General features: G+C 32.9%; 1 long non-coding RNA gene across 1 annotated transcript in view; it reads right to left on the bottom strand.

Moving 5' to 3' along the window:
• Positions 1-26,150, bottom strand: part of LOC129233814 (uncharacterized) — a 91,338-nt gene extending 65,188 nt beyond the window's left edge. The window contains exon 1 of the long non-coding RNA XR_008581492.1: positions 25,829-26,150. This is a non-coding gene — a long non-coding RNA (uncharacterized LOC129233814). The remainder of the gene's footprint in view (positions 1-25,828) is intronic.
• Positions 26,151-27,711: the final 1,561 nt, after the last annotated feature.

Here is a 27,711-nt window from a genome sequence, read left to right as displayed (position 1 = left end):
AAGTGCAACAGATTTAGCCATAAATGACAAAAGTGGGAAAATAAGTTTTAAAATATATTTTTTTTAATTCATAAATAGAGGAGCTTTGGTAATTTTCTATTGGGGGGCTGTTTTTCTTTAGTTTCGACACAGATAAAAATTTTAATAATTTTTAATTACAATACAAAAATACTCTTCTTTACACTTATTTTTTGAATATAATTTCCTTCAATCGTTTGTGATTAACGTGATTCATTCTTGAATTATAACTTTCAATGACGCGTTGGGGCATTTCGAGTGGTATTTGACCAACGACTTCAGTAATGTTGGCCTCCAATGGCTTAATCAATGCTGGATAAGCCTTCTATACTTTTGATTTTCAGGCAACCCCAAAAGGAAAAGTCTAGAGGCGTCATGTCACACGATCTTCGTGGGCAACTCACTAGTCCGAAGCGAGAAATGAGCTGTTCACCGAATTGGACTCGCAATAAATCGATTGTTTCAGAGGCTGAATGACACCTCTAGATTTTTTTCCCTTTGGAGTTACATAAAATCATAAGCCTGCAAAGGTAACCCATCTGCGATTGAGCCATTAGAGACTTACATTGCTGGAGTCATTGACCTTGCCTTTCGAAATGACCTAATGCGAGAATGAAAATCAGAATTTCAAAATGAGTCATGTTACTCGCAGTTACGGCCAGCATCTGAAGGAAATTATGTTCAAAAAAATAAACATAAAGAACGGGCCTTTTGTGCTATAATAACTATTATTCTTCAAAATTAAATTTTTAACAGTTTTATATTTAAAAAAAAAAAAAAACCTCACAATGAATCACCCAATAGTCATGCCTTAGCTCCTCTTCATGGTAAGTTATGCCTTAGGCTCGCTTAGGCTTAGGATTATATACTGCCCAAGCTTTTACCTTTACTTAACGTAATGAACCGCACCAGGTTTGTGAACCATTTCTGGTATGCTAAACTAACATTAGCTACCAGTGGGAAGATAATATTAGTTTTAATGAGAGGGTCTTCTACCTCCAGCACGGGACTTACGGCTATTCTAGATCGTTAACAAGCGTGAAACTACAGAATCTGGTTGTGAGCTGTTTGGTATATGCCTGTAACTGGATGGTTGTCCAGCATTTTGTCCGACTCAGCCTTTTTAATCATCCATCCAAAACTCAATTACAGGATAATACCTATTGAAAATTGGGAGAAATTTCTTTATACTATTGTAGCACACTACTAAGAGGGAATACACAAGGTTTATTAGCCTCTTTATGAAACGTCTGTTAAGTTAATAGGACTCTCAGTCAACTTTTTTTCTTAACAGGCTTTTGCTCTACGCCTGTTTACTTTACAATAAATGAAATAATAGGAAAATTTGCGTATTTATTCCTTTTCCTGTGTGAATTAAAACTAAAACATACGTATAATTAAATTCTAATCAACCCAGTCTTTTACATTTTTGGTGGCTTACAGTGTGTTGTTGCTCTTGAAGCGAAGAGAGGAGTTTTTCAATGTTTCTCTTACTAAGGACACCAGTTTATTTTATTTTTATTTTAAAGTTATTTACAAAGCAGTAAATATGTGTAAGTAAATATATTATTATTTCCTCAACAAAAAAAAAAGGTTTCATTGTAACTATTCATTTGTAAATTCGAATTTCATCTACAGCCCAAGTTGTGGCTATACTACGACAAAGCACACATAACATAAAAAAATAAATATAAATTCGATCCTAATTTAACAAAGGATATAGTATTCGTTCTCTCTATCCTCTCTATCAAGGAACGCATTGGGTGTCTTGGCCCCAGCCATGATTGTATTTACAAACGTACTAGAATAAGAATTGGAAAATTATAATTCTGGAACTAGCATTGTTTCCGTGCGAATTAAATAAATAACAAGTCATTTCAACTAGTGATGTGCCGGATCGTTAAAAAAGTAGATCCACGAATGCGCGGACACGAATGATCCGGATCTCAATTTTTTTTGCCCAATTCAACTATCCAAGTGTAAAATTTATTACGGAAGGTATTCTCGTCCCTATAATAACACTGTTTCTTCAAAAAATGTCATCTACGGCGAAAATATAATAGAGACTATGATTTACTCTTTGAAGAAATCTCCGTTAAAATTGATGGATAGTTGGAACGAACGGGTCAGCGCAGCATTAATGCTTAGATAGAATGAGAAAAATTATTTCTAGCTTGCTCGGTAGATGAAGGATACAGCAAGAATGTAAAGCTGCTACTAGACAGGCTAGAAATAATTTTTCGCATTTTATTTCAGCATAAATGCAGCGCTGACCCATTCCACCCAAATTACTCCGACCGACGGAATAACAGAGCCGGGAACACCTTTACAAACAGTAAATAGATAATTTTGTCTCACTTTTTTTGAAGGATGACGGGAAAAATAAAAATGAAGAAAAACAGAAACCACAAATCAATAACAAAAACTAATATTAAACTAAAAATTAAAAAAAAAAAAAAACATGTCTCGGACGGCGGTTGGCTTCTGAAATGATACCTTATAATTAAAATAGGGAATAAAACCTAATTTAAACGGAATTTAAGAGTCTTTTATTCAAAAATTTAAGAATTTTTAGAATAAAAAAGATCCTTTTAAGATCCGTCAAAAAAGTAACAGATACGGATACGGATACAGATTTTTATTTTCCTCGGATATCCGCGGATACGGATATCCGGAACATCACTAATTTCAACCTTTTTAAGTTGGAGGGAGAAGGGGGGGGGAAAGGATAGATCCTCAATACATATTACATGAAAAAACAACATATCGTCGCCTCAGAGCTACAGTAGGATATCTTAGTGTTATTCCTGGAATTAGATGTCTTAGTGTTGCTCTGAGGCGAGGATATGCGCGTACATGTATAAATTCCATTACATTATAAAGACCACGGGCAGAATTCGCCCCTTTTGAGCCCTGTAAATTACGGACCTGCTCCTCTGGAATGTTTCCAAAGCATTTTGTTCGTTGAAAATCAGCAGTTTGATTCCATATCTTCATAAAACGAAACATGATTTTTTTTCCCCAATTCCTTTCTTTGAGAGGATTTTCCAAAATCCTTTTTCAACATATTCCTAAGTAGCTGGTACATTTATTTTCGAAAAGCTTCGACTTTTTCTGGCATGATTCATTTTAGAACGAAGGAATAAATTTGTTTTATCGGAAATTCGTAGAATTTCGTAGCGAAAAATGTTTTGGTATGAAAACAAAGATGAAAAGATGTATAAAAAGAAAATCAGTTAGATAAATGCTTTCCTTCTCATTAAATGATGAAAGAACGGCACTAATGTGTGAAAAGATAGTGAATGAAGCTAGGACAATATTTGTCTGAACTTTCCGGTCAACATTTTCAATGTTTTCAAAGACCTTTATGTACTAGATCTTTTACATTCCATATAGAAAATGAGTCTTTGGTTCAAGTTCTACTTAATTATGATTACCAAATATTACACAACTTTGATGCATTTTACTCGAAGCAGAATCTGCATAAGAATTTTCATCATTTTTGTTTTAATAATTATTAACATATTTTTAACGAACACTAAATTTTATATTAATATTTTTATCGCTTATATTTTTTTATGTACACCTACTTAAATATTTTCTTTTCGATTTTTTTTTTTTTTTGGTAAGTTCCTTACAAATGACACATTCTTCGTTCTCAATAAATGAATGAAAAGACAAAATAGACTGTTTCGACAATTTTACATAAAAGTTAACTTTTAAGTGTAGCTTGAACAAGAAACATACAAAAGCAAACGTTTTCTTTAGACAATAAAGCACGGGTTTCTTATGCAAGGTTACTTGACAAAAAACAAGTCATTTGATTTATATGAAACTGGTTTCAAAGCTTAACCGAGTTTTCTGTCATACTACAAATTCCTCATGACCTCCTTAAACTATATCATTCAAAGGGTGTTTTTTTTTTCTGTCCCCCAAAAATAATTTGTAAAAGCAATTGTAAAAAAATGTACTCATTTCCACTAAAATAAAATCAATGTTTGTTTCTAAAAACTTTGCATAATGTGACCATAAAACATCATACAAAAAAAAAAGCAAATGTGTGATAAATACGAAGCACAAAACCGTGAACAATATCAGCACTAATATCTTGTTTTAATATGTAAAACGAACTGTGAAACTAAATTTATGCTAAAATTATCCAACCAAAAACATTATTGACAAATTTGGTAGGTCAGATTCCAATGACATATTCGACGTTTTTTTTTTCTTTTTTTTAAACTAATGCACTAACTGCGCGTAGATTACGAAAAGCATGAGCATTAGATAATCCAAAATTAGATGACAATTTAGTGCGTAGGAAATGATTTTTCAGTTAAGTAAGTTTATCAAGGCGCTACTAGAATTATTATTTTTGGGGAGGAAATTCGAAGAAATTAACCATGGCGCTGCCACATCGTTATCTCTTGATATTAAGTAATAAGGTAGAATGCTAAACAGAAAAAATCATATTGATGTCCTCTGTTATTTACTGAGTTGTGGGAGGCATCAATGCATATAAAACGGATCGTTTTGTGAGCACCGATTGGACGAGGTATTTGAATAATGAAATTCAACGTCACTTTGGAATGACCGTAAGTACTTTCTAGAATTTATGCAAGGCAAGGTTCCCCCGTTACTATACTGCCAAAATCGTGGAATGGCGGTGAAGTATCAGATTCAGACTCAAATGCTGATCGATTTTCCGACTTAATCGCCCTTGATCCATCTCTTCAATGTTTTACTCCATCCATCACCAGCCAACCAGCCATTGTCTTCTCTTGAATGTTAACACCTCTGCACCATGCAATATGCTGTGCGCCCGGCTATCTCATCCAAAGATTGCAGTTTCGTCCTTGTTGTGAACTCCTCAGTCTGGCATAGGGAACCGAAGCTGGAGGCAGATGTCATCTCATTAAAGCTGAGAGTGACAACAAACTTGTAGAAAGAGTAAATTTATCACACCAGCGAGAATATATAAGTCTGCGAGTGGGTTAACCGGGCTGTCGGTTTACTGCCTTAGCCCTGGCTTAGGGGCGGTAACTTACTGCTCTGCCCCTGTCTCTGCATAAAGTCTGTAAAATCACCAAAAAAAAAAGGTCCGAATTCGTCGATAAAAATATCTCTACATATAGCACATATCACTGACGGTTACACATTGTTGACTTACAAAAGTAAAAAACTTGTTTTCAAATAAGCGGCCAAACAAACGAAACATTTTTTTTTTCCACTGCTGAACTAAAAATGCAACTATTAACTGAAGCAAAAAACGATCTTCGCATTCCTGCACGGTTAACTTAGTTATTAGTGTCGTCATCATCCTTGTGACTAACCTGAAAATTTATTTCACCCCATGAAAACTGCCAATCTCCTACTGATTATTGGAACACAGCTTGTCAACTTTAGTGACACGTGAACCCGAAGAAAATTGCAAGAGTTGCACACGTGAGATTCAGTCAACAACCGGCCTTGGAAGGTATGACGCTAAAGTGAACGTGAGCTGTGTCTAGTGGATAGGAATGACCAATGTCACGTGCGAAAAATATATTTCCCTGTCGAATTGCCACAGCGACCGATTTCTGAAGTTGCAACAACCGGAATCACATATACACAGAGAAGAATGAGAAAACACTTACAGGGTTTCTATTAGATATTGTATATCTGGTGCTAGATATTTCACAACAACAATGTTTAACATATAGTATGGGTAACACAAAGGTAAATAGCAAAGTAGCAGTTTTTTAGGCGGAAGGGAAGAAGATATTACTCATGTCAGAAGAGCAATAAATTCATTTACCATTAAAAATAAAGTACCAATTTCATTTTTTTAATATAATATGTATCCAGTACTATATTTGAAGGAAGCTAGACACCCCCACTTGAAATGTTTTTTTTTTTTTTTGGCCAAAATAGTGAAAATTGGTTTCAAACCACTTTTTCTTCGCGTGACCCCCTCCCCGCTCAAATCCCGACCCCCTCCCGCTCTAAGATGAGCATCCGCAGACATTTTTTTCTGATTGTAAGTAATGCATAGAGCATGGTCAAGGATTTTCATCTTGGCCTCAGGGCTCTCTCACGTTCCATGTTCGCGTGTATTGGTATTTGGTGAAGTGCAATTTTTTCCCTCGCACTTTGCTTAACTTTTTGAGTCACAGTAACTTCGCCTGAAATCGACAAGTGTTCTTTTTTTTTTTTTTTTTTGCAACATTATGTAACACAGTGGTTTAAACAGTTGACTGAAAAAAAAAAGAAAATCGTAGATGGCCGCAAACGAAACCGCCGTGCTTCAAAGATTAATATGCAGTACTCTGGCTTGAGTCCAGAACAATTGCTTTTTTTTTATTTATTTTTCCCTCTGCATGTCAATACTTGTCATTTATCTAACATACAAACATGCACGAATTGAAACACTTATCTAAATTTTAGTCGCAAGAATACTTTTTAATGTATCCAACTCCAGATAATTTAGAATCAGTTTTTTAGTTTAAACCTTCTTTTTCTTTGCCTTCATTTATTAATTCTTTTTTTCCCGTCTAGTTTGTCGCAGTAAATTTTAGTGTACAATTAACACATTTGACAATAACCGGAAGCTCTTAGAACAATTTATTTAACAAATTCGCAATGAGAACTAAATCCCGCCTGAAATAACAATCCTGAATAGTCTACAAATTCGGGCTCAGTTTGCCCAAAGCAGCGAAAGATAAAGTAAGCAAAATTCCAGAATAGACATCGAAAATTTCTCCCTCACTGGCCAAATCCCTCAGCGCTTTTCCCCCTGACGCGAGCATATTTCTACACAGGACCGCGGATCGATGTTAAAGATGCTACTCCATGCCCATACACTACCCATAAATCTCAGGATCTCTGTCTCCGTGCAACGGAAAACGGACACTGAAACGACGTGAAGGAAGAAAAACAGCTCTGAGCAGTAACTCTGCATTATGCTTTTCTAGAATTTTCATTAAGTGCACCCGATGGAAAACTTTCGCAAAAGTTTTCCTTTAAATAATTAGGAGCAAAAAAAAAAAGAGGTTTTCCAAAATTTTCCAAACACTCAAAAATATTTCGACTTTATATGCCTTTGAAGAATAGAAACCAGAAATGAATTTTCATTAATTAAAAGTATTTATGCAATAAATAATACAAAATGTGATGTGTTCACTTATCGCGCAGAATAGTAGCGTAAGGAATATCTCGTAGGTATTGAAGGATAGTTTTTTTTTTTAATGAAATTAAAATTTTTTATTCTTATTGAAAGAAATTTCGTAAAAATATCGCAAAAAATCAATGTATTCCTTTTTCATCAATTACTAAGTATTATCAAGTAGAATTTTACATCAGATACATCTGATGCAAAATTCTATTTGATAATTCTACTGATTATATTAGATCAGGAAAGGAAGTACTCGTAATAAAGAAAGGGATATTTAATACATCATTTCCCTTTGGGATTTCTAATATGTAATAACAGCGGTTATAGCGATAAAGATAGAAATTATATCTCCGGGTATTGTAGAACACCATAATAATCTACTCGTATGTGCCAGCTAAAGAGTGAACCACAATGAATGATTGCATCAATATCTTCAAATAATGGGGCGCACGGCGATTGTAAGATTCAATTTCCACATTAATGTGTGGTTTTATGGGAAACATGTGGTGGTGTTACCCTCTATTTATTTTCGGATGACCTTAAATTTAACCACGAATAAGCAACTTTCATGTAACATTTCTTTAGAAGACTTGTTAATATTCCAATCTACACAGTAAAAGAAATATGAAACGTTACTGTTAATTTCCATGGAACGTTTCGGGATTTCACAGGTTTGCATCTATTTCCTCTTAAAATAAAGTATCTTGCAAAAATGTTCCTGAATTGCTGCAAGTTTCACGAATGCAAACTTTTCACTGGTGAAAAAAATATTTTTAGCCACCAGTTTAAAGATTGACTTAGCGCGTTTATTAAAAGCTTTAGTTCAGTTACAGCGAGTTCAGATTTACTAATGTCGCAATGAGAGCGAAAAAGTCACTGGATAGCTGCAGCTTTGCAAGGTAAGAATTGCAGGCAAGGAAGATGATTGGGTTCTTACTTGCAACTCTGTTTTAGCTTTGACCATGAATGCTTCTAAAGCTTTCCTGGTAAATTAGGAAGGCTCTTATCAATTACATTAAACCTGTCTAACTTTTTTCGATGATTCCAAAAACATGACTGACTTTTACAGGGGAGAGTTCCAAATCCTTCAGAAAGTTTCAAAATAATTTCAGAAAGGTTTCTGACTTTTAGCTTAAAACGTTCCTTTTTTTTGCAAGTTATGTTACTGGAAGAAATTGGGCACATCAGTTGTCCATTATTTTCCAGGAACATTTCTAAATTGCTTTTACAGTGTATTCATCAAGCGTTACATTTCAATTATTATTTACAGTGCATAGAAATTCAATAAATCTAGCAAAAGTAATCAAGTGAAGTTATGTTTTGTAATTTTGTTAATCACAATATTGTTTTCTTATACCATATGACTACACTTCTGATAAAAGTCAAAAAAGTCTGCATGCAAAAGTCGTACAGGATTCCTCAAGTGCTGCCTTCTTCCCACGAATAAACAACTTTTATGCCGTATTTCTCAAGATGACATGTTTATAGTCCAATCCATACATCACGCGTTACATTCATTTAGAATATAAAATCGTTTCTATTAAGCTGTCAGCAACAGTCACTTCACAATCTGAAATTTACAATCGATTACAACATTACATTTTGGTGATTCTGATGTGGCAGAAGACAGCATTTAAAATGCGTCGATGCTTAAAAAATTTCAGTTTTTCTTGTTGACGTCTCTGCTTAAAATGCATTACATTTTCTTGCTCAGCACGTAAACCTGCCACTCAAATTTGACAGAAAACTATATTTTTTCTATGCAAGATGAATTTTGCCGCCATTTTCTTGAAAGAAATGCATTGTCTCCAGGCGATGAGTGCGTTCTGAATTCGAAACAAGAAATCATTGGTTATATTTAGTCAAGTCTGAAGAATGCAATAAAAAATAATTTGTTTATTCATTTACTGGTTTCATATTTTAGAAAATTCAAATACAGGTTATGAAAGTTTTGAATTAGGCTAATATAATAGACCTTTCTGCAAAAGTAGTGAATTATTAAAATTTTGCAAGAATATTTAACTAATTTTTCATGAAAATGCGTTTACACAGCTTTTTTAAAGCCACATATTGCCGTCGTTTGTGCATTTTCTTGTAGTATAATACTGCCGTGCAAAGCGCAAAAGTCTTATCTGCAGCTGAGTTCAAAATGAAAAATTGCCGTTTAAAGTTTGGCGTCTCCATATATTTGATTCGGATGCAACATTTTCAGATTTTTTTGAAAAATATTTCCCATTGACAAATGATCATACATAAAACATTGTATTTAGGTGAAATATGTGACAAAGAAGCTCCAGGTGACCGTAACTCAACCTTGATGATGAAATGTGCAAATACCACTTTTGGGCTTAGCACGGCAGAATACGTTTCTAATCCTGGAAAGCAGAGTACGTAAGACGTGATTGATATTAGCTGAACCTAGACGCGAAAGCACAAGTAACGCAAAGAATAAATGTAAAACTCAACGTTAGAGCAGACTAAATTTGGCTTATTTGAAAATAGCACATCGATTCGATTACAACAGAAACAAATGTATAAATACGAAGTAAGTTTTAATTACAATCATGAAAAGTTTGAACAGAACTGCGCAAAAAAAAAAAAAAAAAATCCCAATTTAATGCATTTTTGAAAATACACTTGTTTTTTTCTCCAAACAAAGTAAATGCGCAGAAAAGTAGAAAGTACTTAATTTAACGTTACATCGCACAAATTCGCGATGAACTGTAGACATGTGTTTTGAGGTTACAATGAACCTCGAAGTTGAGCTTTCATATGAAAGATATCCGACAAAAGCAACGAGGCAGAATAGCAAACAGCTTAAAATGTAAAAATAGCGGATTAACCGAACAACCAGTGAACCTCCTACCCCCCCCCCCCCCTCAAACCCTAGTCCGACGAGATACCTACAGTGAATTTTATGATTCAAAGTTGAATGCGCTACCGTTACAGTCTGCCAAGATTTCGAGGTACGATCCCCTCTTTTTAAAAGAAGAGTTTCTTTCTAAACCAATTAATTTTAAAATCATCTAAAATAGTACATCGCATTAAAAGTTGTTTCGATCTTAATGAAAAACCGAAATTAAATTTTGTTTTTGAAAAGTTACTCTAAATAAAATCTTTACTTTTTCAGTGTTTACTTGAACGACAATGTTTTTATTCAATTTTACTTCAATTTTCTGCAAAGAAAAACGGCAAGAGCCTGGTTTTTCTTAAACAAAGATTTTATGTTCAACCATTATCTGGAGTAATAGTCGCGTAGACCATATCGTATTATATCGTTATCAACAGTAGAAAATTATTTCTTTTACAAAATTAATCGTTCAAAAGAAGTTTTAAGTTTCTGAAAGATTTTTTTACAGCAACAGCAAAGGAAATGTTAAAAACTATTTCAAAGAATTATTGTAGAAGAAAAGAATTAAAAAATGGCTTTTCGTTTGTCAGAATAATGCTCGAAGCTGCTGTGCTCTTGAAGAAAAACTATTTTTGGAGATTTTCCGAAATAGGTTTACCTTTGACGTTATTTGTTTCATTACAGGACTAAATTTAGTTAAGTGATTTATGTTGTACATAAAGCATTAAGTTTTACAAGTGGTTCAGTATGTATCAGTAAATACGCCATCTGAAAGACATTAAATGTAATATTTGGGGCATTCCGAGGTATTTTTGACATTTATGCAGAGTCCGTAACGTGACCTTTTTTGCCATAACTTTTTAATTTACTGTTTGATTAGCATATTATTTTATTTTGATCTTTTCCTACCAACACACCAACTCAAATTAAAATAATTTGCAAATCAAACGGTAAATTAAAAAGTTATGGCAAAAAAGGTCACGTTACGGACTCTACATAATGTCAAAAATACCGTGGAATGCCCCATTTACTACTTTCAAAAGCAAGTTCTAGGCCCGTTCGACAGATGCAATTGCGGCAAGAGTTTCAAATAATTTTAATTTATGAACGGGGTTGTTTCCTTCACTCAAAAGTACTACTTTTAGTCAGTGAAATTGATAGAATGTGTAAAAAAAAATAACATGGACCCAGAAAATACTTTCATTTTCAAAACAGTTATTTTTTAATTAATTTTTTGAAGTGTAAGAATTTGAAAACAAGGCGTGGTCTTTATGACGTTACAAATGATGCAATTTGGCGCATCTTTCTACAACGTTTCCACGTTATGATAATCAAGAAGCGAATTAAGTATTGCGCTCTACGCTTGCTATCAACCATATCGTTGCCAATACACGTGAGTAAAGATGCGAATTAATTATTTTTCTCCGTAAATAGCAGCACTGAATGGCATTTCATCATTTGTGATGTTACACGACAGAAACGTAAACAATGAAAGCGCACCGATTTAAGTAACTTTTAAAAAATATTAAACTTGAACAAATTATTTAAAAAATGGTCAGATCCTATATTTTTAAGCTTGCTCTTTCAGAAAAAATATTTTTAAAATTTTTGAAACGATCGTATTACAGACTCTACCACGAAGTTCTAACTAAGAGCAGTGAATTCAAATCAAGGCTATCGTAACAAAATACTGCAGTTCTGAATCACATGAAAGAATTTCAATATTTTATTGAACTCATTTGAAAAATAAATTCCCTTTTTGAATCAATTTACTTTGTTAACTAAAATCACTTTTTAAAATGCACAGATTCATCACGCTCATAACATTTCCCTTTGCGTCCAAAAACACTATAGTACGTGCTATATGTGCTGTATTTCACATTCATCATTCAATTTTTCACCCCAATATGCATAGATTAAAAAATATTCATACACAGAACAACGATATAAGTTTATAAAGATATAAAACTTCTATGTAATTTAATAATTAAAATTTGTTCGTTCGTTTCAGAATCAAAACCTAAGTTTAAAATCTCTGAAAGTAAAATACAACTCAATCATTTTGTTCCAAAATCTAAAAATATTTGAAATGCATTTTTCAGTTGTTTTCTTTTCATTTAAAATTATGTGGGGAAATTCCACGGGTAACTGACTGACATTTTTGAAGCAAAACAATTCGTATTTGTAACATTCAACACTAAATACATGTTGTGCAAACGATCTTTTGTCCTGGAGTATTGTATTTTTACGCTGAATTTAAAGGAACATTTGAATTCCCGAAATACATTTTAAGCATTTATCAAAAACATGGTAACTGACACACATTTTAAAAACAAGTATGTCAATCAGTTATCATATACTTTTAACATTTTTATTTATTTATTTATTTATTTTTTAATCTTCAAAATTGTATTTTGAGAATTTAATTGTAAAATTGAGTTCAGCCTGAAAATACAATATTCCACGAGAAAAGATTATTTTTACAGTGTATGTTTTGCGTTGAATACAGGGTTAGCATAAAATAGTATCCCGGTTTTAAAAAATTACATTTCATAAACTATTACACTTACCACTATAAATGATACATAAAAATAAATATAAACGGAAGGTCTTTTTTTAACGAACTACTTAAATGTGCAAGTTCCGCACTAGCACAACTAGAAATTCCTTTCGGAAAGAGTTTTTTGGTCACATCAGTCCTTATACGTGCATTAACTACTGTATTAGGATCGGAAATAATGTTAAAACCAAGACCTCTGGTTGAGGGTTTTACCCCAAAACCCCCCACTTCGATGGACCACTAACGTTCCCCAACGCTACATTAGCACGGATGGCACGGATTGGCAACGACGATGATTTATATTTTACGCGTTGGCCAGCCAGATCCCCCCACCTAACCCCATGTGATTTTTTTAATGATGTTTCGTCAAAGACACTGCTTATACACCACCATGGCCTACAACACTGCAAAACCTGAAAGATCGCATACGTGTAGCATTACGAAAAATGGACAGTGAAACACTCCAAAATGTACGTTATAGATGTGTGTCTCGTTACGAAAGGCGTACACATCGAACATTTGTGAGGGAAATAAAACTTTCACAGTTTATCTTTATGAATCATTTATAGTGCTAAGTGTAATAGTTTATGAAATATAAATTTTTCAAACCGGGATATTCTTTTACGCTAACCCCGTATTTTAAATACGTATTGTTTTGCTTCAAAAATGTCAGTCAGTTACCCGTCTAATTTTCCGGGAACAAGCCCTGTGAAACTTTTTTTTTTTTTTTTAAATAACACAAAGTATAATTTAGAGTAAATATTCTGAAAAAACTTCAAATTTTAATTAACACATTTATGGTAACTAGTTCAAATACAAGATTATTATTGGTGCAAGAAAACACTTTTGTACGATTCACGAAAGCTAGTAAAAGCCAGAACAAGGGGGTATAAGGGTGGCACTTTTCCGTTATAGGGTATTGTCACAGGTCATTTTCAAAACTGTTTCGCCAAACTGATTGAAACAAGAAAGTCGCTTGTCTAATGCTGCCGAAACCAACATGGATAAGGTTTAAAATTTACTGTTGATTTTTAAATAAGGAAATGCATTAAATAAATCTAATATTTACATGAAAAAGAAAATACAACGAACTAATGAACTAAGCCAACACATTTAGAAGGATAAGTCAGAAGGTCTATCGAACTAATGGATCTATTTTAGCGTTGATTTATTTTTGATTCCTTCTCTCTGTTATGTTTTTTTCCCCCTAAGGTTCGTGACAAGTAAAGCTATGGCTTCATAATTACATTCGTTTCTCAAGACTCTTTTTTAAAAACTGTAAGATTTTTTTAACCTTGAACTTCAGCAAGATATTCACAAACGTTACCGCATGAGAGTAACTACATAGGCATTTGGGGGGGGGGGAAGCACAAAAAAAAAAAAAAGGAAGAAAGAAAGAAAATTTGAACATTTGACATCTTGAACTCGACTTATATTTTCGTAATCACCATCCAGGAGTGGTCTCGCTCTCGGAGGCCGGTGGACAGTGGAGTTCTCAGAGTTAATTTGTATTCGCCTTGTTGAACGCAAATGATTTGCAACCATGGCAACGAAATTTTTTGCTCTTGATAAATATTAAACCAACGAGCTAAACTGATTCTTCTTATGGTAATCCGAAAAATTCGAGCAACATCAACTTTGGTCTAATGAAGATAAAAAGAAATGCGTGACTGCTCAAAATAAATGAATACATAAATAAAGGATCTAAAAATCGTAACATAAAAAAAAATAAAATTAAAAAAAGAAAAGGAAATAATTCATTTTTACGTACGACGTTTCTCGTCATTTAACAAAAATGTATTTTTGCTTTTCCCTGCAAAAAAGTCAGAAGACGCCTTGGTCACAACCGTGACTTATTTACAAACATACTGGAAAATTGGAAGTCAATTTTCAAAACGAATATTGTTTCCGTTCGAATTTAATAAAAACAGGCATTCTGGTTCATGCTTTTCTGGAAAGCGTCCAAAGCATTTTGTCTTTCGGAAAACAACAGTTTGATTTCGAGTGTTTAAAAAAATGAGAAAATAACCCCTCTTCTACTTTGTGAGCGGATTTTCCCAAATCTTTTTTTCGGCATATTTCACACAGCTGATAAATTTATTTTGGAAAGGTCCGACCTTTTCTGGTACGATTCATTTTGCAAGGAAAGAATAACTTTTTTTTATCGGAAAATTCGTGGATAAAGCAGCAAAATATTTTTCGTGTGAGTACAAAAGCGAACGAAAAGAGAGGGAAAAAAAAGCTTTTTCAAAATGCGTTTTTCCCCATCATAAAAAAAGGAGAAATGTACAAATGAAAAATAAAAACTAGGGAACCTAGCTAGGACTACGTTTAGTCAGAGATAAAGTTGGCGACCCGTCCCAAGGAGTGAAAACACTCCTTGTATTTGTTTTAGGAGTTAAACATTTTGTTATGGAGGAGTTAAACATTCGAAAACAGTAAAGACTATCGTCATGATCAATTCTAAGAATGAAATGAAAGATATCAGGAGGAAAGAAAAAGTAAGTACTAATTTTGGTTTTCAACATAGTAAGTATTTGACTTAAGACAACAAAAAAGGAAGTATACCATCTTAAACATTTTGACTTACATTCCACCCCCCCCCCTTTTTTTTCAAGATGCTTTTGCGTAATAAGACGCTCGATTAAGCTGTTGAGGCAAATTTCAGATTTCCAACTCTACGCTTGAAGAAGCGTTAACATTTTCTCTGCTTATACTGCCATGGGCAGGTAAAGAGCAGTATCCGCAAATTTATCATTTTTTTGCATTTTTGTCAACGATTGCACTTTAGCTGTATTATACAAGATTGCTTATTTGGTTTCTGCTGAAACTAAAACACGAAAAAAAAAAATCAAATTCCAACATTTTCCTACGGTTAGAACGGATTCTAAAGCGCATTTCTCCAAATATCTCAAAAACTCATCTCTACAGATACTGCCCTTCACCTTCCTACGGCAGTATAATTGTTTCCAACTTTTTCATTCAACGTTTTGAAAGTTTTTCAAAAGCATGTATCGATACACAGTCAATTGATAGGCCTGAAAGAATAAAGTTCAAATTGAAAATAGTTTTAATTGGTTGGTTGACTTAAGTTTATTGGCAGAAGAACACCAATGTTCTTCTGCCAATCTCACCTCTGTTCTTAAAGGGTTAAAATAATAAGTTAAATATGGTTATTTTAAAAGACTAAACTAACAGAATAAAAAATAATGGCACAAAAGCACATTCAATCATTTTTTTTAAGTGACCGCAAATACAAATGAAACTGAATCGAAAATATTTTCCAGTTTTTGCATTAAAAATCATTTTGAACAATAATTAAGAAATTACAATCCTTTCCTAAAGTTTTTACATCCTCCAATTAATAAATAACTTATTAAAAAAAGTTGATTAAAATGTATTAAATTACTAAGCAATTTGACGTGGTTGAATGAAAATCAAAAAAATAACGGTAACTTTTCAGAAAATAACACAAAAAGTAACGATTACATAATAATGTAAACGGTTTTTGCATAACAAAATAGTTCATTTTCAACAGAACTTAGTGCAAAAAAAGACAAATAAAACAATGTAAAATTCTGCTTCTGGACGTGGAATAAACTACAAAATAACTAGCAACTGCTTTTTTCATGTGCTTTTTATGATTATCATTTTGCCTGAATTATTTAAATTAGAAGAACGTCAGTGTGATAATGTTCCAAGTAAATAGTTTTTTGTCGTACAATAGAAGTGCTTTCTTGAAAAATTACAAAGACAAAAATTGTATACTATATTGATTCACGTGCGTAAATTAACATTAATACGAAAACATGAACAGTAATGTATCTGATTGAAAAGCAATAGCTTTGTGCAAGGTAAATTGGATAAAAATGGAACAACGTTTAAAAGCACAATAAGGATAAAAAATTTATAAAAACGCAGACATGTTTCGGAGGCAATAGCCTCCTTCCTCAGTGCGAAATGTACAAATGGATGAATCAAGGTCAAGGGAGAGTTTAAATTGCGTAACCAGAAAAACATTGACCAATCAGCTATCAGCGAGTGCTGAGGCAGAATATGACGTATTCTAACATGTAAGATTGAATAAGATTGGAGAAAAATGCGGAACAGCAAAAGACTCATGAGCACTGAGGAAGGAGGCTATTGCCTCCGAAACATGTCTGCGTTTTTATAAACTTTTTATCCTTTTTGTGCTTTTAAACGTTGTTCCATTTTTATCCAAGTAATGTATCTGGCTGTCTCACTTGCCAAATCGATTAACTCCATAAAACAAAAAGTAGAGAAAAGTTATGAAGAAGATGGTGTTATTCAGAGGAGTAAATAGTACCTCGAGTAACATTTTCTGCCATCACATAGTCAGAAATGTACTGAACTAAAACGTTAATATAAATTTACATGCTAAGCATTGATTAAACACTCTTAAATCAGAAATGAGGATTTTTTTTAATCGATTTGGCAACTGAGGCATCCATCTATTGTTATGCAAGCATTACATTCTTTTGTATAATATTTAGTTCATTTAAAAATGTTACCAAAACTTCATCACCGAAAGCATTTACGTATAAGAACTCCCTTTTAATATACGTAGTAATCACAAGTTGATCTCGATCTAGGGATCTATTTTAAAGAAATAGTAGGGGAACACAGGGGGCAAAGTGAAATAGCGGGGAAAAGTGAAAAGGTGAAATATTTTCTTTGCTTTTAGCTTCACCTATCTGGTATTATTTTAGCTATATAGTGCCATATGTAGTCTATTCCAGTCGGGAAAAAATATCGCCGAAGATTAAAGCATTTGGTGATACAAGCAATTTTTTAAAAATGATACTCATATTGTAATATTTTGGTGTAAGTCACAAATTATTTTTGTTGCTATAAAATGATAAAGGTATTGTTATTAACATTTTAAATATTAATTGAGACTTCCTAAAATTCAATGCGGTAGGAATTTAATTAATATTAAGCTTATTTGTAATTTAAATAAATTGTACAATTAGTCAAGTACATACGGGGCAAAGCGGATGGGGCCAAGTGAAATAGTCTGATTCATTTACTCGCTCAGTCAGTTAATATAAATATCTTACATTTTTATTTATTAAATAATTCATTTACATTCCTTTACTTAGTAATTTACTTATGTTTATCCACTCATTCACTTATTTTCTTATTAATTCATTCCTTTACTTGATCATTTATTTTTCTTCATATGTTAATTGATTTAATCATTTTATTATTCATTTATTCCATTCAACCTTTTATTTACTAATTCTTTTGATCAGAAATATGTTTTGTAATCGAATAGAAAATGTTTCATTCGAAAAATATTTTATTTTTCACTTTGCTCCATGAAAAAAGTCAAAATTTTCCACTTTTTTTTTTTTAAGACTCAAATTTACTGCCAGAAATAAAAAATACTGTTTCGACGCAAGTTTTATTTTTAAATAGAATGTTCCTTCTTTATGTGCTGTAATTTTCGAAACCAATTTCCGGTTTGTTCATTTTGAAAATGATCAGTCATCTTAACCATTTTACTTTGCCCCACATTCCCCTCTGTTCTAAGACGCATTCAAGTGTCTTTCGCGAAACATCTTTGCTTAACATTTTAATATATTTTCAGGGTTACTTTCAATTTTTACACGTTGTGATTCTTTTCAGTTCTAACAATTAAAAAAAATCGAAAAAACAAGGGAAAGAAAAATGTTTGCAACTTTATAAAAATTGACTTTAAAAAAATTTAAACCGTAAAAAAATTTAAGAAGAGGAAAAATTCATATTTGTTAATAGCTGAAACTAAAAACAAATATTTTGATTAAAAGAACAACAAAACCTTTCCGTCATAGAAAAACAACAAGACTAATTAGAGGTAGATGTCACAAAGGGAACTACAAATAATGTTCAATGTATTGTCATTTTTTACGCAAAGAAACGGAATTTATTTATGCTTGTTTACAATGGAATGAGGGATCTTGCAACAAAGAGCTCTATGAAAAAAAAATTGTTTAATCGTCATAGAAACCGCGTGAATGAAATTAATATACGGCTAACCTTAACTAATGAGCTATATAACGATGAGATTTAAGCGGTTTATTTTCGTCTGTTACATTCGCCTAACATCTTCGTAAGAAACTCCGCTCTTAGAAAAAAAAGTCCCAAGCTTTTGGCATCATTAATATTTTATTTTAAACAGAGAAGCATTCTCGCTTGCATAAATTGAAATGTTCTAACTACTGTAGTTTTTGCCACAAATATTGCATCACATTCGTTTTCAGATCAAATAGTTTCGGAGGAGCTTAACAGGACAATAAATATTTTTAATTAAATCATGCAAAATGTTTTCCTTGAGGAATTGCAACTCGCTGTAACTGTGTTCAGCGGCAGATGAGAATTGCGGAAAACGGAGTCTGAGAATGGGAATTCAAAAATAAATAAATAAAAATTTAAAAAATACTAGAATGCAAAATGTTTTACAAGTAAAACATAAAATGAACTAACGGAGATATTTTCAAATGTTTTTATTAAAAGAAAACAATAAGTGCGTCAAGAAAAATAAAATTTAATTTAAAAAAATATTTCCGAATTCCGTAAGGAATAATGTTGACAAAGAACAATAAAAGACTATCGGATGCCAATTCATTCTTTATTCGATTCATGTGGCAACGATTCTTGGCGACATACCAGTCAACAATGGGGTCGTTTCCAAAATTTTAAAAGTATTTTTTTTCTGAAAGAGCATGCTTAAAAATATCGGATCTGACCATTTTTTGATAAATTTGTTTACGTTTAATATTAAAAAAAAATACCTTGATCGGAGCGCTTTCATTGTTTACGTCTTCTGCCGATGACATCACAAATTATGAAATTCCACTCAGCGTTGCCATTCACAGTGCAAAATATTTAATTCGCATCTTTACTTACGTGTATTGGCAACGATATGGTTGATAGCAAGCGTAGAGTGCAATTTTAATTCGTTTCTGGATTATCATAACGTGGAAACGCTTTAGAAAGATGCGCCAAAGAGCATCATTTGTGACGTCATCAAGACCACGCCTTGTTTGAAAAATCGGACATTTTAAAAAATCAATTAAAAAAAACTGTTGGGAAAATGAAAGTATTTTCTGGGTCCATGTTATTTTGTTTGCTCATTCTATCCATTTCAAAGACTAAAAGTAGTACTTTGACTGAAGGAAACCACCCCATTGTTAAACTCTTCTTTTTTCTCTTTTTTCATCTCCCATCAATCGCATTTAAATCATGAATATCTCCAAAACTCTTTGCCAGAGTCCTTTTTTCCCAACAATTTAATTTGTTTTTACGAAAATTTTGCAAATTTTGCAACTTTTTCTTTTTGTAAGAGAGAAGTGGGGAGTTGTTAAGTTAAGAATCATAAAATATGAAATGTTAAGATAATAATTCGCTATTACGTAGCAAAAAGCTACCCTACATGAAATTTTATAAAATAAATTAAATATACCAATGAATGACAATTTTGAGGAATTCCCGTGTGTGGATACTTTTCTATTTTTGGAAAGCCTTAATTGAAAAGATTCTTAACGCACCCCTAATGGTTATTAGATTACTCCTTTATCCTTTTATGATCTTTCCTTTCTATTTATTTAAAAACACTTTGTGTGCGTGAGTGTGTTTTCCTTTCATAATTAAAGCCGACTATGTTGATTTTCATTTAACCTAGCTGGAAGAGTTCAAACAATCCAAAACTTTTTATTTAACCTTTAATTAGTTCATACAATCCAAGATTTCAAAATATTAAAGAGAAACAAGTGTAGTACTTGAAAAATGATAGTTATAAGAAACGGGATGTGGTGCTGTCCCAAAATTCTTTCACATGTCTTCAGAAAAATTAATGAACATACCACTTTCAATCGATTCCCAAAACTCTGGGCTTGTTCCACGTCCATGACAAATGCCCTATTAAAGGTCCAGCATATCATAAAGCGTCAATAATTCCATTCACATATTATGTACTAGTGGTACTCGCACGGCTTTGCCCGTAATAGAAAAATTAAAAGATCTTTTGGTTCGCCTGTATATTTACAAATAATGTGTGGTGAGGTTTCTCGCCAGTTGGCTTGTATCCATGTTTCGGCACCACGTTATGATAATTTCGTATCTCGCCAATTGGCTTGTGCCCATGTTACGGTTCCACGTTATGATAATTTCGTAATTTACTCGTCCATTTAATTATAATTTTATTCTTAAAATTGGAATAGAAAAAAAAAACCACATCGAATTTTCGAAAAATCGCTTCAACGTGCACACCCCCATGCTACAAACTAACTTTGTGCCAAATTTCATGAAAATCGGTCGAACGGTCTAGGCACTATGCGCGCACAGAGATCCGGACAGAAAGACTTTCAGCTTTATTATTAGTAAAAAAGTTAATGCTTCCGTTCCCCATTAAAAAAAGCTTAATTTTAACTAATTACAGATGCTTCTAGATTCCAGAAGAGGACTCTGTCGCTTGGGCAGATTTAACCAACATCTGGTTCCGTAAGAGAATTTCAGATTACTATAATTTCAACGCGTTTTGATAAACGAAATCATTAGAAATCACGTTTCCTCATAAAATTTCGATATAATCACATGGCTGAGACTGAAATTAAAATCATTACTCTCCGAATCATTTTATTTCCTCTTGCGAAAATCGTCAGCTTGCTGCTTATCGAAACTTTGGCACACATATTCTGTTACAGATGAGCGACAGCACGAATGTAATTGAAGACGAGAAAGTAGATTTACTTATATAGCATTTCCCAATTGAAAGTAACTTAGCTCCGCACCACACAGGTACTCTGGATAGCAAATTATTTTCTAACGCATCACAGTTCTCAACAGTGCTATCGTCTCTAAAACCAATTGAAAACTTAAAAGCAATTTCTCAGAAGGAAAATGATGGATGTCTTAATTAAAACGTGGAAAATAGGAACAAAGAATTTTTATTGCTCTATAAAACCGCCCCATATGGCACGGCAAGATGCATATTCATCATCGATCATTACTGAAGAATATTTTTTACGTTAGTTATACGTTTTTTATAATTATTAAATTTATTCATATCAAATTCCAGTAAAATTTATAAGCTTTTTTTTTCGAAAGAAACCAGATAGTATACACCATATTCCACCGTATACCACCTGATGCAGCACTGGTTCTCAATCAGCAAGAATTTCGTCTAGAACTAATCTAGCCTACTCTTCGCATGCCGTAACTGATTTTCTAAAAGAAACCGTATTTCTTTCTCAATAGTCTTTTGCTTCGAAGTATTTCAAATGAACATTTTAAAGAGTTCATGCCATTTTTAAAACAAAAAATGACAAGAATGCAATCAAGTAGAAGTCAAAAGCATATCTAAGTCATTCTGACAAATTGTAAATTAATGTGTTTTTGTAAATTCGTTTATTTTCTGGTATATATTTAATTTAGGAACTTAGTTTCAGTAGAAAATGTAGTTATGAGGAAAAATGTGGAAGCAACAATGTGTGATTAAATTTATAAAAACTCCTTGCGAATTAAAATTTTTAAGTTGAATCAGCAAAAAAAAAAAAGTAAAAAAATCTATAAAATAAACTTGAAGTCAGAGTTATTAATTTTTGCGAAACAATGTAAAAAGTACAATAATTCTTCTAGGAGATTTATTGCTTCTTTAACAATTGCCGAAAAAGAAAAACAATATAAAATCAAAACATTTATTTTAATAGAGTTTTTGCTTTTACTTTTTTCTTATTGCCAAAAATAAATATGAATAAAAGTAATATCAAGTTTTTTAGGTTTTATGTCCAAATTCATGTCCAAAAAAAAAAAAAGACAGTTTCTGTTTTTTTTACGCTTTGATCTCACTTTACTATAAATAAATCAGTTTATCTTCAACTTTTATCAATGTTTGGTCAACGAGAAAAGATTTCTTTTTTTTCAATTCATAACATTTTATCCATTTCTCGAAACAAAAAAACGAAAAACATATTCAAAATATGCAATGTTTTTCAAGTTTTCGGTACTAAAAAATAAATTGTAAGTTGCATTTCTATAAAACTTATTATGTAACAACACAAATGCGACAGCAGTGCGCAGCATTAAGTCTTGCTGAATATCATTTATATGTCATGATTGGATGTAATTTCTTTTCTTACGCTTTTTTAGCAAAATGAAGTTACAGGCTAATCGAATTTGTCCTTGCGAAAGTTCTTAATAACAGCTTTGAATAGCGTTGAAGACGAGTTTTGGTAATTCAAGGAGAAACGTTAAAATAGGAAAAAAAATCGATTTAGTCACGATTCACTTTTTCCTACACTTTCCATTTCACCTTATCTTTTCAAGAAATTAACAGCATCATCAACAGCGACAATAAAAAGTAAAAAGAAAGTGGAGAGAAGTGAAGATTTAATGTGTCGAGAGGGAAAACCAGATTGAAAATTTTAATGCGCACTTTCTTCATCAAACCTAAGTACATTCATTGCTTTTAAATGTTACGGTTCATAATTCCACATCATGTTTGAACACACATGATGTGGAATTTAAACTTTGCATCTCTTTTGCAAAAGCATTTTACTAAAACTATTTTTCTCGACTTTTTTGCGTGTTTTGATTTAAGTGAAATTCATTGCGAAAAAGGGAATGTATCAATACTGCTAATTATACCTGAAAAACAACGATTAATTTTATCCGTAACATGTTAAATTACATTTCCTCCATCCCTCTATTTTTCCTCGTTAGGCAATCCAAAAATGCTTTTTCTTATTATCTATGGTATTAATGCACTATTAAAAAATATTTACGTATTTATTTAAGTTCGAGTATAACTCAATGTAGTAGTAAACTAGATAGTGGGAGTCAGCAGAATAATTGAATGGTAGTTCCAATAATTACTTAGAAAACAGAAAAAACAAAATTGCACTATTTTTGCATCATTTTCAACAGGGATTCTCAGTTACAGGTTCAGCGGGGGCACACAGCCTTGGATATCTTTCTGTTGCTATGAGGTGACGGTATGTACAAATCAACAACTTAAGAGACACATGGGATACTAATATCAATTTTCTTTCACTGCAGTGTAAAAATAAAAGTTAGTGGGAGCGGGGGAGGGGCGATGAAACTGACATTTGTGGTTTCAATAATGCAATTTTGAGACATTACAAATATTATGGGGGAGGAGGACTTAACCATCAGTCCTGTTGTTGCAACAAGTATGTGTACAAGCTAGCGATGATCAATCTGCGGCCTACAAGGCTGCTTGAAGCTTGATGAATTTCCGATAGTAACTAAGGACAGAATATTAATTCTTCTCTTTGGAGATAAACACAAAGAAAGCAATTGTTTTCTCTTTTCGTAGACAAGTGCAGTTTAATTTGACCCTGAAAAGTTGACCTCATTGCAAAAATTACAGGGGAGTGGAGTTTTTTCCCCATATAATGTGATCAATACATTTTTCGGGAAAAACATCGTAAAACATATACGAATGCATATTTACATTGTTTCTAAGATCTAGGAAGGGCAATTGATCCCCTCCACTCTTCGACCTCCCAATGACGGGCATGATAGAACAGATCTTTTTTTTTTTTTAGATTTCAACAACATTATTAAAAACGCAAATAAATTTTCATTTTTTGACAATGACGTTAAGCAAAACATTTTTTGGGCAGCAGCATTTTGAACGTAAATATAATATATTTGAGCTGAAACTGTTGCTGCTCGTGAAAAGTAGTTGCTATATGTATGAGATTTAAGAGAAAAAAGATGGATACCACTGGTGCAGGAATTGCAATAATTATGGTATCAAAGAGAAGAGTGTAATTATTTTAGGAAAAGGTCGTTTAATTTATAAAACATTGCAAAAAGTTTCAACATGGGACATGAATGAACTATGGTTAATCTAAAAATAGTACAGGCGCAGTGAGGGGATCAGGTTCTCAACTCTCCCCCCCCCCAAAGTAATACTAACTACTAACCCACTAATACCAATCGTAATACAGCAGTTTATATACAGGTATAAATCTTAATGATCCGTTCTATAAAGTAAATTCTGGCTGTCCTGGTGAAAAATATCTATAAGATACCTAATTATAACTATAAAATGAGAACTGTGCGATGATTAAAATATACCCGTCTATACAAATGTAGGGTTTCAGTTTAATTACTAACAATGCTGATTTTTACTATTAAATGCAGTGAGTGCAATTTATTAAGTACCGTAATCGTAAAATTATGACAGATAAATTTCTTACTAGTTTATACGAAAAAGTATTTAAAGATTAGTACAAGTTTTTAAGAAAAGGGAAACATTTTTTACAAGTGATAAGATGAACTCAATACTCAAAACAAACTTTCGAACGCAATAGGAATACTCGGTACATGAGACCCAGACTAACGTTAGTCTAAAAAATGGCAATTTAAGGTTATTACAGCGAAATATGTTGAATCTTATTTCGCATCGAGTCATCACAACGTAATTCTATGAAAAGAATTCCTTTATGGCTATTTAACAGCACTAACGAGAGCGATCCCCATCCTTTGTATGCACCAGACGAAAATTTTTTTCGCTCTAGCAACAAAGTGACTTACGTTAGTCTGGCTTTAAGGTACAGAACTGATAAATGAATTCACTTTTAAAAACTTAAAATCCATCCTCTTCATTTGAATTCTTATGCTCAGGAAAAACGCTTATAAAGTATATCAGATAGCAAAAGACAAATATTCTGATCTATTATTGTTTTCAATCGTTACTCTATGTGACTATCCTCAGGACGACATCTCAAAATGTGCAAATCCGTCAAAATTTAAAACTCGAAAATTTTCGGGAATCCGAAATTTTCTTCTGTGTATTAGATATAGAAAAAAGTAAAAAAGAAAGGACTGAACTGTGATTAAAACATTAGCTCATCATTTTTGAAGACGGCATGTAAACAAATAGAGAACAGAAGAACTAAACGAGTATTAAAACATGAGACAATAATCAAACAACAACGCATTTTTGAAGAAGGCTTGTAAAAAAAATAGAGAACAGAAGGACAAAACGAGCATCAAAACATGAGCTCATCATTTTTGAAGACGGCATGTAAACAAATAGAGAACAGAAGGACTAAACAAGTATCAAAACATGAGTTCATCATTTTTGATGAAAGCATGCAAACAGAGAGAGAACAGAAAGGACTAAACAAGTCTTAAAACATGAGCTCATCATTTTTGAAGACGGCATGTAAACAAATAGAGAATGCTAGCAATGCGAACACGTGCCACTCACCTTTCTCCCGGCGATTAGCTCCCGAGTCGGCGAAGATGTAACTTCCTCGCACGAAGGCAGAATCCCGAATGATTTAACGAATTTCTCACAGAGGGCAGGATGACACTGAAGGCTACGAGAGCGCGCTGCCAACTGAAGCGGAGTAAAGAACGAATTCAGTTTATATTAGAAGCAGACGATTTCGACCAGCGTTCGCAACGCGCATCATTTAGCAATGTTTCGTTTTTATTTTTTTATTTTTTAACAAAGATCTTTTTCATTTTTCTTTATTTCATCGCAATTGCCGCCTTTTCGTCCTTTTCCCCTTTGTTCCGGCTTGCTGCTCTTTGTCTTGCTTGTTTTTTGCCTGGGTATTTCTTTTCTTTTTGTCACTCCCACCTGCCGCCGTTTTTGAGGGATGGGTGATGCCATAGGTCACGAGAGAGACGCCTATTCTTGCAGATCACGTGGGCTAAGCTTCGGTGGTTTCTTCAAAAACCACATTAGAAAATATAACTCTGTATGTTTACTAAATTTTATTTTAAGCATACTTTTTGAACAAAAAAGCTTTAAAAGAATATAAATTTACCTGAAAAAATATGAATGGTTGTTGCTATTTGATTTTGGTAGGAGTTACAGCCTTTGGCAAGATAAATTTCATGTCGTCCTGACACAGTTAGGACATCTACTGTACATTTGTTTGGGACTGAGACAAAATGATTTAAATGATTCTGGAATTGTTAATTGGCTTAAAGGGTCATCTTGCTATGTAGCTTTCGATGAGGTTGGAATGCTTTCACTGTAACCTTTTGTAGTGTTGTAGCACTAGTACAACAACTGTTTTCCTGTCTATTTCAGGAAAGCTTATCTGGCTTGCATTTTTCTAGGCATGTTGAAATTTTGAAATGGAAACAAATATTATTCCTTCAGCATATTGCAATGAAACAACAACAAAAAAAATTATATTGAATAAGTGAAATCGAAATATTCATGTTATATTATATATCTATGAAAGTCATAATTCCATTCAAGCATCCTTATTTTTTTGGAGTACACCAACTGCTTTCAAACTTATTTTACTATTATTTGCATCAACAGGCAAGTTGTAATTAAAATATATTCAATGTATAATTTCTCCACTTTTAACATAAAAGTGCCACGGGTGCAGTGAACAACATAATAATGGTGTCTCACTGTTCTCAATTGCAAAACATAAAATCGATACATGCCATTCTCAGACAAAGAAAATTAACAACATCATTCACTGCTTAAATGAACGTCAGTTGATTTAGCAGTGAATGATTGACTGTATTTTTAATCACAGCGGTCTGTAAAGTTTATCTAACAGTTTAAAAACACTGCAACAAATAATGGAGATATTTTACTTCGATGGGTGCAAACATGATGACATAGTTATATAGTTATTTTTCCAACCTGATACTTGAAAGCAACCTTTTTTCTACAACATCGTTCAAAGTATGTCGACTAGACTTTTCAAAAGTTTTACCAGGCTGGAAATATCCAAAGGGAAAATAAATTTCTTGTTTCAGCGTTCTCCCTATCTCACTGTACACCAACGCTTCCCCTATATGTATCGACGGACATATGGACAGCTGATTTATTCATTTTAGCCATTCCCGAATTAATTATCACGAGGTTTCTCATGACGTCTGTATGTAGTATGTACGTATGCATACGTTTATGTGCATATGTATCTCGCATAACTCAGAAACGGCAAGCTGCAGAAAGCTAAAACTTTGGCCTAGCTGAAATTCTGCTTCATGCAGCCTAGTCGTGTGCCTTCCCTTTTGTTCGCTTTTCGATGTACCAAAAAGAATCTTCAAACCCTTTTTGTTCCAAATCGAGACTGTGATGGTGACTAGTACTTGGTAAAGTATCCCCAA

Source organism: Uloborus diversus, chromosome 1 (assembly GCF_026930045.1).
Source record: "Uloborus diversus isolate 005 chromosome 1, Udiv.v.3.1, whole genome shotgun sequence".
NCBI lineage: Eukaryota > Metazoa > Arthropoda > Arachnida > Araneae > Uloboridae > Uloborus > Uloborus diversus.
The sequence above is the reverse complement of the archived record's forward strand: the minus strand, read 5'-3'. Positions and strand labels throughout refer to the sequence as shown.